Source organism: Mastomys coucha, unplaced genomic scaffold, assembly GCF_008632895.1.
Source record: "Mastomys coucha isolate ucsf_1 unplaced genomic scaffold, UCSF_Mcou_1 pScaffold17, whole genome shotgun sequence".
Classification (NCBI taxonomy): Eukaryota; Metazoa; Chordata; class Mammalia; order Rodentia; family Muridae; genus Mastomys; species Mastomys coucha.
In genome coordinates this window covers 18,468,440-18,478,179 of record NW_022196899.1, presented here as the reverse complement: position 1 = coordinate 18,478,179, position 9,740 = coordinate 18,468,440, and the positions used below count along the sequence as shown (strand labels likewise).

The 9,740-nt window shown below is 35.2% G+C and overlaps 1 long non-coding RNA gene across 1 annotated transcript in view; it reads left to right on the top strand.

Annotated features, from left to right (window-relative positions):
* The first annotated feature begins 2,356 nt into the window (after positions 1 to 2,356).
* Positions 2,357 to 9,740, top strand: part of LOC116095004 — a 221,925-nt gene continuing 214,541 nt past the window's right edge. Inside the window, exon 1 of the long non-coding RNA XR_004120395.1 lies at positions 2,357 to 2,420. This is a non-coding gene — a long non-coding RNA (uncharacterized LOC116095004). The remainder of the gene's footprint in view (positions 2,421 to 9,740) is intronic.

Sequence of the window (9,740 nt, the reverse complement as noted above, 5' to 3'; positions counted from 1 at the left end):
ATACCCACAGTGGAAGGACAGATCTGGAATCCAGAAGTTATACTCTGGCATCCACACATGTGTTGCGACATGCATGCACTTGTACACACTCTCTCATACTACACACACTGTACTTATAAATTATATTATGTTTTAAAGACTCCAAATGTCTAGTTATGCAAACTTTATAGTCATGCTTACTTAAGACACATTAGAAGTATATGATACAGTATTGGTGATATCTGTATAGAAGGTGGTGCTAAATAATGCCAACATAAGTGAAAATGAGCATTGTGGTGTGAGGAGTGACCAACGTTGACCGAAATTAGAGGTGACATTTACAATCCTAGACTTTGCCTTACAGAGGTATACAGTATAAAGTGGGGGGAACTCAGGAGGAGGCCCATGAATATTATCAGTCTGTAATGTTAAACTAGAGAAGAACTAGTGGATGCAACAGCTGAAGAGCAAAAATGGTTTTGCAGGTTTTCTGTATACTAACCAATGTACAGGCGTTTCCTTTGTCAAATTAACTCTTACAATGTAAATTAAACTTTTCTGAGGATACTTCAACATTTCATCAATTTATTCTCCATAATTTATATTCCACAATCACAATATCTTAGATGTTTGAAGACTTAGAAAACTATCAGAGATATTAAGAATAAAAATAATAAACTATCACTCTAAGATCAAACAGAACTATACCTTACCTCATAGAATTTTAATGTTCATGTAGGTCTTTCCAGCAAATAAGATTTTAGGAGAAATACAGTCCTAAGTATAGTCAGTGGCAATCATAGAAAAAAGAAGCTGTACTTATATTTTTAAAATTGAAATTTTGGAAAGTATAAAATATAAGATAAAATATCAGTGGTTCTTAAATGTAAGTTAGAGAGTAGTGTAATAATGCTTAATGGAAAGGAGATTATTCAGCCTGAAAAACACAGGGAATAAAAAGATTTCAAGCACAAACCTTCTCAGTAGTCGGTGATATAACTGCGGGAGTCAGAAGCAAACAGACCATTGTGCAGAAAAGTGTTTGGAGAAATATTACCCTCGAATTTAAAACTTAATGAAAATAATTTACTTTTATGTGTGAAGAATGTAAATACAAAGAATAGTAGTGAAACCATAGAGTATTCATAAAAATTAAACACGAAGGGAAAATAATGAGTATGTCTGGAAAGAAAAACATTATTTAGAGGGAATGGTGATTTGAGGAGAGGAGGCCAGAAGAGAGTGAACTCATCGAAATGCTTAAAAGAAATCCCTTAACTTTAGATCTTATCCTAAAAATAATCTTCAATTTGAAGATGAAAGAGAGATAGTTTCAATTTAAAAGATTTTGGAATATAAAGAGCAGGTCTGCACCCCAGAGATCTTAGAGAAAAAAATCCAATGAGAAAGAATATTATATGATGAACACAAACTTTGATGTATACAGAGCAAGAAGGATTAGTAGATGTGATAGGAACTTACATGTTAATATATTGTCTTGACATTTTTTAGCAGTCTTGTAAAGGCAGCGAACTCCGTGTTGGTGGTTCGAGTGCCAAACACCCTCCGTATAAACAGAAAAGGATTTGATGAGACTTAACGCAAAGACCACAGCTAAGGAGCCAACGCCTTGAGGACTGTTGGTTGAGTTTGCTTCTGGCTTTAGTGATGTGGGAGGAAGGAGGGATGGAATTTGGAGACCAGCTTAGAAAACTTGTGTTCTGTAAGAATAGCCTTTGAGATCTACCTCAGTGGTAAAATAAATGTTTGGAAACAGAATAAACCACAACCAGGATTTTTATTTACAAATATTTTATTTACAAAATATTTACAAGACACCTATTTGATGAATGCTTTACTGTCTAAGAAAAAGGGAAACAAAAAGCCAAAACATTTGAATTCATGCTTCACTGAAGATGAGTTGTCAGGAAAAGAAGGATTACAAGTTTACAAACAACACTATATATAATTTGGAAAGAGAGGAATCTGGAATAGCCTCACAATTGATTGTAGAACGAACAATAACATATCAAAATGATGATGAGTCATAAGATCAGTATAATTCTCTTAAGAAACTGTCCCAAGAAATAACTTTGCCATGAATTTCCATGGCATCATAACCGACAATGGTTCTAAACTGGAATTGACAATTACAATTCCATGAGGATCAACAATTTACATATTAAAGCAATCAGAAATAAAATGCAAATGCTCTTAAAAGCAATATCTCACAGATGGATATCAGAAACACGTCGCTAAAGGAAAGGAACTGGACATTTAAGAATGTTTGTGCATTGATGTGTGGTTTTGAAATGCTATCTACAGATACGTTGGCCAAGAGGAATGTACTGAAGGACACACAGAGTGGAGAAAGAGAGTCTTCTGGGTAATGACTGTGTTCCTGTCTTGGTGGCCATGTTTGTTATAAGATGCCTGTTTCGGTCAGTACCTGTTCACTCCTTCAGTTATATTGTTTATATTTCCATTAAAAGGAAAACAAATAAGATTGTCAGCTTTTTTAGGTGCAGTGCTGTGAAACTTCCACTGCTGTATGATGTTCAGCTATAGCTGACATGAATGTATATTTTTTTTCTCTCAGTGATGTGTTGGACAGTAGTCAGCCCCAAGCCTTAGGTGAATGTATTGCTTATTTTTAAGTAGACACAATACTTTGTCTTGAGGCTAGAAAGCCCCTATGTCTTATTTTTGCTAGAACATGCCTGAATGGAAAATAAAATTAATCTTTCCTGACTATGAGTATGTAGTATTTCCAAATGTGTTAAAGCTGGCTTATGGGAAAACACATTCACACTGAAGGATAAGCAAGTTCTCTCTGTGGACTTCATTGAAAGGAGGGCAGCAGTGAGGTCTATCCTGGCCTCTCGGTGACAGCAATGCACAAGAAGGCTGCGAGGTTTGAGCAGTGAGAAGCCATGTCTGAGCAAGCTGCATAAACCCTAGGAAGTCAGTCTGCCACATAGCGATGGCCTGAGTTGATTTTCAGAGTTCCTATTGTCCTAGCTAGAGCCTAGATCCATACATGAATACAAATGGAAAAATTATTCCTTGATTTGGGACCCACAATGGCTTTTGTAATGTTTTACTTATAATGTCAAGGGCTTAATGGTTTATTTGGTTTTGATGTCAAAAAGTATTAATATGTAACTCAGATTGGCCTCAAACTTCTACAGTGTCAGGGATTACAAGTATGTGCTATTGTTCCCAAATAAATGCCCATTTTAGGTATATGCTACATCTTCACATGAGGATACTTGTGAATTCCACTCCAAGTTCAGTGTGTTTGCACCATAGAAAGGATGCCAATTTCCTATTGTAGCTCAATTTATGAAGTTAATATGAATTAACTGGGAATAACATCTTAGTTGAAATATGGTACTTCATTTTTGTGGTTATTTTGAGAAACATAAATATTTATTTTCTAAGAAAGTAAACTTTAAATACACAAAGTCTGATTTTAAGTCTCAAATTGTCTTACATGCTTTCTTTATTTTTACTGAGATATTTATGAAGTTACTATTAGAGTTATTTAGGAAATAAATAAGCTTCCCAACTTTCATGATTAGTGGACACTTAAAATTCAAAATTTTAAGTCATTGGTAAGCTTCGAATTTTCCCTATTCCTAAAAACTGGAAATGTATAAGGATGCAAATATTATTACTTAATATTACTAAAATATATAACAGATAAAAAGACATTTGACACAATTATAAACAATTGCATAATTATGTAGTAATTGTAAGAGAAAGGGTTTTTTTTTTTGACTACGTGTAAATTGTTTTATGTGGAAAGTCCTTTGGTTGCTTTTTAAATAATTGTTTTCCTTTAAAAATGATGTTAAAATTATTCATTGATGAAAAATAAACTAGCTAATTTTCATGTTTTAAATTGAGAAAATCTTTTAACTTATAAAATACTAATTGCCGTTTCATAAATGACACATTTTGCAGTGTACATTATGCATAGTTAAAAATGAACCTGAGAAGCTCTCACTACTCTGAAGATGGTCATAGCCTTCCTCAGCATCCTTCCATCACACATCTCAGCCCCTTTTGGGTCTCTCAGACGCCAGTGGTCTGCCTCTGTCAGACAGACATTTCTAGCCTTTTGTTGTATGTTTCTGTTATGGGAAATCAGATGCTGGACTCTGAGCATCAAACCCCTGAACTCTTGTGTTCTCTGGAAATGCTCCACAATGAGCCATACCTTAGCCATGATATTAATGGAAAAGGGACCTCATATCTGGTGTGTGGTCCAGACAGTTATTAACATCTAAGCTGAGAGTACATAAAAGTAAAACAACAAGGAAATTAAAAACAAAGTTACTTTTGTAAACATAAAATTCTCAACAAAGCTTATAGATATTTTCCACAGTGGAATAATTTTGGTTTAAATTATCTGTATAAGAGCATCATTTGGTTCATGGTCATGGCTTAAAGAGAGAAGAAAGAAACAGCAACAGTTTCTTTACCAAAGAAAGCATCCATGAATAAAAACTCCACTGTGGGAACCAAATGGCGTTGCTTGTAAGCCGTGCATGGGATGTTCATGGAATGTGGTCAGAACCTGATACACTGAAATCCCTTCACACACTGGCCTTTTGCCATGCTTAGTTTGGTTTAGCCATAGATCTAGTGGTTTTCAATGTTCAGGAATATGAAACAAAAGATTAGCAGCTGAGAAGCATCACTTTATCTTGTAATCCAAATTTGATTTCATAATCTCAGCAGCATTTTGATTTAAATATTGATGATGTATCAGTCAAATTATTTAAAGTCTTATAGCAGTTAAGGCTTGTTTTGTAATAAATTGAGATTATTACTGTATAAAAATGAGATGCATAATGATTAGATCTACAAGATGTAATTACTATTTATTGATGACTAGTTATGATTTTATGAGTACTCTGTCACTGGAAAACATATTTTTTGTTGTTGCTTGTGTCATTCTTTACAAAATAAGAGGATGCCTTCGATAATTAATTTAAAATGATTATTAGTGGTAGTATGATTGTAATTCACTGATACATGATAGTAATTTATAAGATAATAATTTACTGAATATTAAATTACTGAAATTGCAGTTTAGATTTTCTCCAAATGACCAACACAAAAGATGAAGGTTAGGTAGGTAAGAACAAAGAATAGTTTTAAAGGCTAAAGTTAAATTTATTGTGGATGCCAGGAAGTGGTTGCTGATGGAAGCCTGATATGGCTGTCTCCTGAGAGGCTCTGCCAGAGCCTGACAAATACAGAGGTGGATGCTCACAGCCAACCATTAGACTGAGCACAGGGTCCCTGATGGAGGACTTGGAGAAGGGAGTGTGTCGTGGCTGAGGGGGTGTGCAGCCCCATGGAGGGAACAACAGTGTCAACAAGCTAGACCCCTAGAGCTCCTGGGGACTGGACCACCAATCCAAACAATACACATGGAGGGACAAGTGGCACTGGCCACATATGTGGGAGAGGATGGCCTTGTTGGACATCAGTGGAGGAGAGGCCCTTGGGCCCGAGGTTGTTCAATGCTCCAGTATAAACGAATGCCAGGGTGGGAAGGCAGGAGTGTGTGAGTGGGTGGGGGAGCATCCTCATAGAGGCAGGGGGAGGAGGGTTGGCGTAAGGGGTTCTTGAAGGAGAGACCTAGAAAGAGGAAAACATTTGAAATGTAAATAAAGAAAATGTCCAATAAATAAGGGGTGTTTGTTCTCTCTATCAGTATCTTCTGTTGTAAGAACCCTCTTCACTTGAGTTCAGCTTATTCTTCTATATTTTAAATAGTTCAGTATTTTAAAATATAAATATACTTCCATTGTATTCACTTTAACAGTTATTAATCTCTTATCTTCACATAGAAAAACAACTTTATTTTGTCAGGGTGGTAATATATTAAATGTAAATGGCTGTTTATCACCAATCCTCAAAGGCTTCCCTTTATCTTGATCAAAATATGATTTTCGTAGTGTGCTCATAGAACCTGAGTAAATCTTATTGATCCTGTATTACCTTTTAAGTCAAATTGCTTAATCTGTAATTAATGAAATTAGTACTTAGTTGTAATGTGTAGGAAAAAGAATATCTCAAAGGTGGGACAGTGTGAATCCAGTGCCCATCTAGTTCAACATTTGTCTTAGAAAATTTCTTAGGAAATTATGTCCATATGTATTTCATGCTATTTTTGTACCGATAGTAACCTGACTTTTTATTTGGATAGTCTGTTATCATTAACATTACAGAACACTAATTTTCTTTGTAGATAGTTTTGTTCCCCACTACTGAATTTATTAAGTTCTGTGTTTAGTGCTTAGTTTTCTTTTGTCACTTTATGCAATATCATGTATGTTTAAACCTGTAAATAGGACCTATTCATTTCCAAATTTGATTTCTTGTTGCTTTCTTTCACTAATGTTCTCCTTAGGGAAAATCATTTCTAAATATTTTTTGTGGGAAACTAAAATTTATTTTTATTTTGATCTCTGGGCAATTCATAAGTAGTGGTTTTGAGTTTCCTGTGTTTTAAGTGTAGATGAGTGCTGTCCCTGGCATTCTTTGTGATTGTTTGGTGGCCGTGGTGTTTACTTTGTCCTGGATAAGAGTCCTGGTTATTCTTCTTGTTGCTATAATAACATATCTACCAACTGCAACTGGGGGAAGACAGAAATAGCCTGGCTCATAGTCCCAGATTGTCATTGTGTAGGGAAGTCAAGGCAGCAGAAACTTGAATCAGTCATCCATGGTCAGTAACAAAAGATGTGTGTGTGTGTGCATGCTTGTCCAAGCACGTTTGCCCCTCCTTTACATAGTCTAGGACTCCAGTCCAAAGACATCCAGCATCTGCCTTTATCCCTCAGTTTGCATACTGAAGGCACCCCCCACATAGAGTTTGCTGAAGGTTATTCTTCATTTAAACTTCTTTCATAGAATTTTTCAAGTTGGTAATTAATCTAATCATCACTGGATATATATCATAACTTCATTTTGTGTTATTTTTAGTTTTTGTTAATTTTTTATTGACTTTTCTTTTTGCCTTTCATTAGCTGTCATTAAATCCAGCTCTTAGTGAAAAGCCAGTAGGAGTTGTACCTGATAGAGTTTCAGTTTGATAAATGAGCTTATGATGATTCACTTCAAGAACAGCACTTCTAGCAGTTTTTCATTTTTACACTCATGTACATTTCTGTGGTCCTTCGTAAATCTCATGTTTCATTGTGCAATATTGACATATTCAGCAACCTGTTTTTTGGTATTCATATTTATATTCTCATTTTGAAGGAAACTGAAAAACTGCCTTTGGTCAGATATATAACAATTTGCATAGTACATCTCTGAAATTGGCTCTTAAGCCATTTCATTCTCTGGTATGGTTCTGATGAGTGACAATATTACAATGGTGTGACAAGCTATAATGTGATGCTGTGAAACTTTCAACCTAGTCAAGTGGCAATCCAGTCACCTAGGCTGAGAGGTACTATGTTAGACTATTTATAGGAGCAGTAGCTGGGCTTACTATATCATAGATAGCTCCCCAAATATCAATTCTAATTTTCTAGGAAGAGACAGACCAGAAGTATAAAAATGTTGTACTAACCTAACAGGAGAAAATACACATCAATAACATGACTTCAAATGGTTCAAGCAAAGAAAAATGTTGATGGCTTAGAACACTATTGTTCTTTGACTCTGAAAGGTGTCAAGGTCCAGAAGCCATTACTTGAATTTGTAGTCAAGTTTGTAACATGGAAACATATGGGGTTTAGAATGTCTGAATGTTAGAAATCTCTTCTCATAGTCTGTGTTACCAGTTCTCTGTCCTAAACCACATAGGATTCTTGTCTGTAATCACTGTTCATTCAAATATAGCAATTTCATTTATCATCTTTTCTTCAGTTGTTTCTTTTTTACTTTAGAAAATGAGTTAAAGAAAATGTCAAATAATACCAGTTATCTAACAACTAAAAATAATCGCATTATTCTCACTGGAAGAAACTTCTAGACAAGGCTCGTTTCCCTTTAGGAGTACAGACTTTGGAGATAAATGGCATAAATCTGGCCTGAGCTTTCATTCTCAGGAGGAAAATAGCCTTGAACATCTCTTTACCCTGACTGCCTTCTGTTTTGCAGATGTTAGAATGGGGATTCTAATATTCCCTCTGTGGGACAGGTGGGAGGATCATATATGCTTAGTACACAGAAGAGTCTTAGAGTAGTCACTCCTATATATGTTCTCTGTTAGTCCTAACTATACCATATTGCAAATCACAGATTCATGACAAATGAGTCTTCAATAAAGCTACATTAAGCCACTTAAAATACTATTGCAAAATTCAGTACCATTTAGTTATATATAGATTGTCTTGTTATGAGTACTGGTGGAGGCCACTTCCTATATTCTAAATAAACGTTTTAAATAGTAGGAGGGTAGCTTACTAGTCTATACTGTATTTTGTTTGACTGCTTAGATGATAAATGATAGGGATTCTTGTTATTAAAGTGTCATAAATAAGGCATCACTGCTGAGCCACATCCCTAAGTATGTATACATCTCCCTAGCACATTTCTAGAAATTTCTGGGTAGAAAGGTAAGTAGATTATTAAGGCTTTTACCACTTACTGATTAATTACCACTCAGGAAGATCCTGTCACGGTTAGTGACTTCCAGAGTGAATGGGATCAGAAGACAACGCTTTTGAGCAAGACTTCCTGGGTGATAATGATTTGAGAATATGTTCATTTCCAACAAACTAGAAACCATTACAAACCAGCACAAGGAAGTAACAATATGCCAATCAATCAATAAATTAAAATATCAAAGAGATTCCTGACTGAAGTTAATTACTTGTGGTAAGTCTGTAGCAACTGCAGCCCTAGATTACTAGTTGATCGAATTCATGCTGGCTTCTGAACCTTGTTAGCATTGCCTCACGCAGTGCTTTTAGGTATGTAATTGTCTACATATTTTAATAGGCCACACATAGAGAACCCTGCTACTTGCTTGACTCACAGGCTTAACACCCTTAGCCAGTTATTTTCACGTGAATTATCAAGGGCCAAAATATTTTGTGGATTTATTTTCATGCTGAATTTTCCAATTATGCCGCAAAGAATAATATTAGGAAAAGGAAAGAAGAAAGCAATGTTGTTTACTTGGGAAAAATTGTCTTGTTGTCTCTTTCTTTAGTAGTTCTCCTCAATTGATTCATCAGGATTATAGATTATTTTCCATGTAAAAATTTAAAAACACATTTGGTAACAAGCTAGCTAGAACCTTTTTACCTCATATGAGCGATGACAAATGTAGCAATACCATACGTGGGCAAAGTAGAGCCCACAGTTATTAATCTACTTTTTACAAAGGGATATTTAAAATAATATAGCATTTACCAAATACCATCAAAATTTAAAAGATAATACAAAAAGCTGTTCCTCTTTCTATCCTTCTGGTGCAATTTAAAATTATAAATCCGATTATAAATACAAATTATCATTTTGTTTTAAATCACTCTGAAAATAAGTCACTTTTGCTCTTTGTGTTGATTTTAACAATACCCAGTAAGCCTGACGATCAATATAATATGGCCTATTGGTATGTGACGCAACTAGAACAATGGCTGCCTATGCAGTGTAACACACTGCCCAAGTCCCTAAGTTCCGCTTTTGTTTTCCTTGGCTCGGTTTGTTCAGTCCACTCTTCCCGAGGTAGGTAGGTCTAAAGCACCCGTGTCGTCATTGGTAAAATAGGCTTGTCG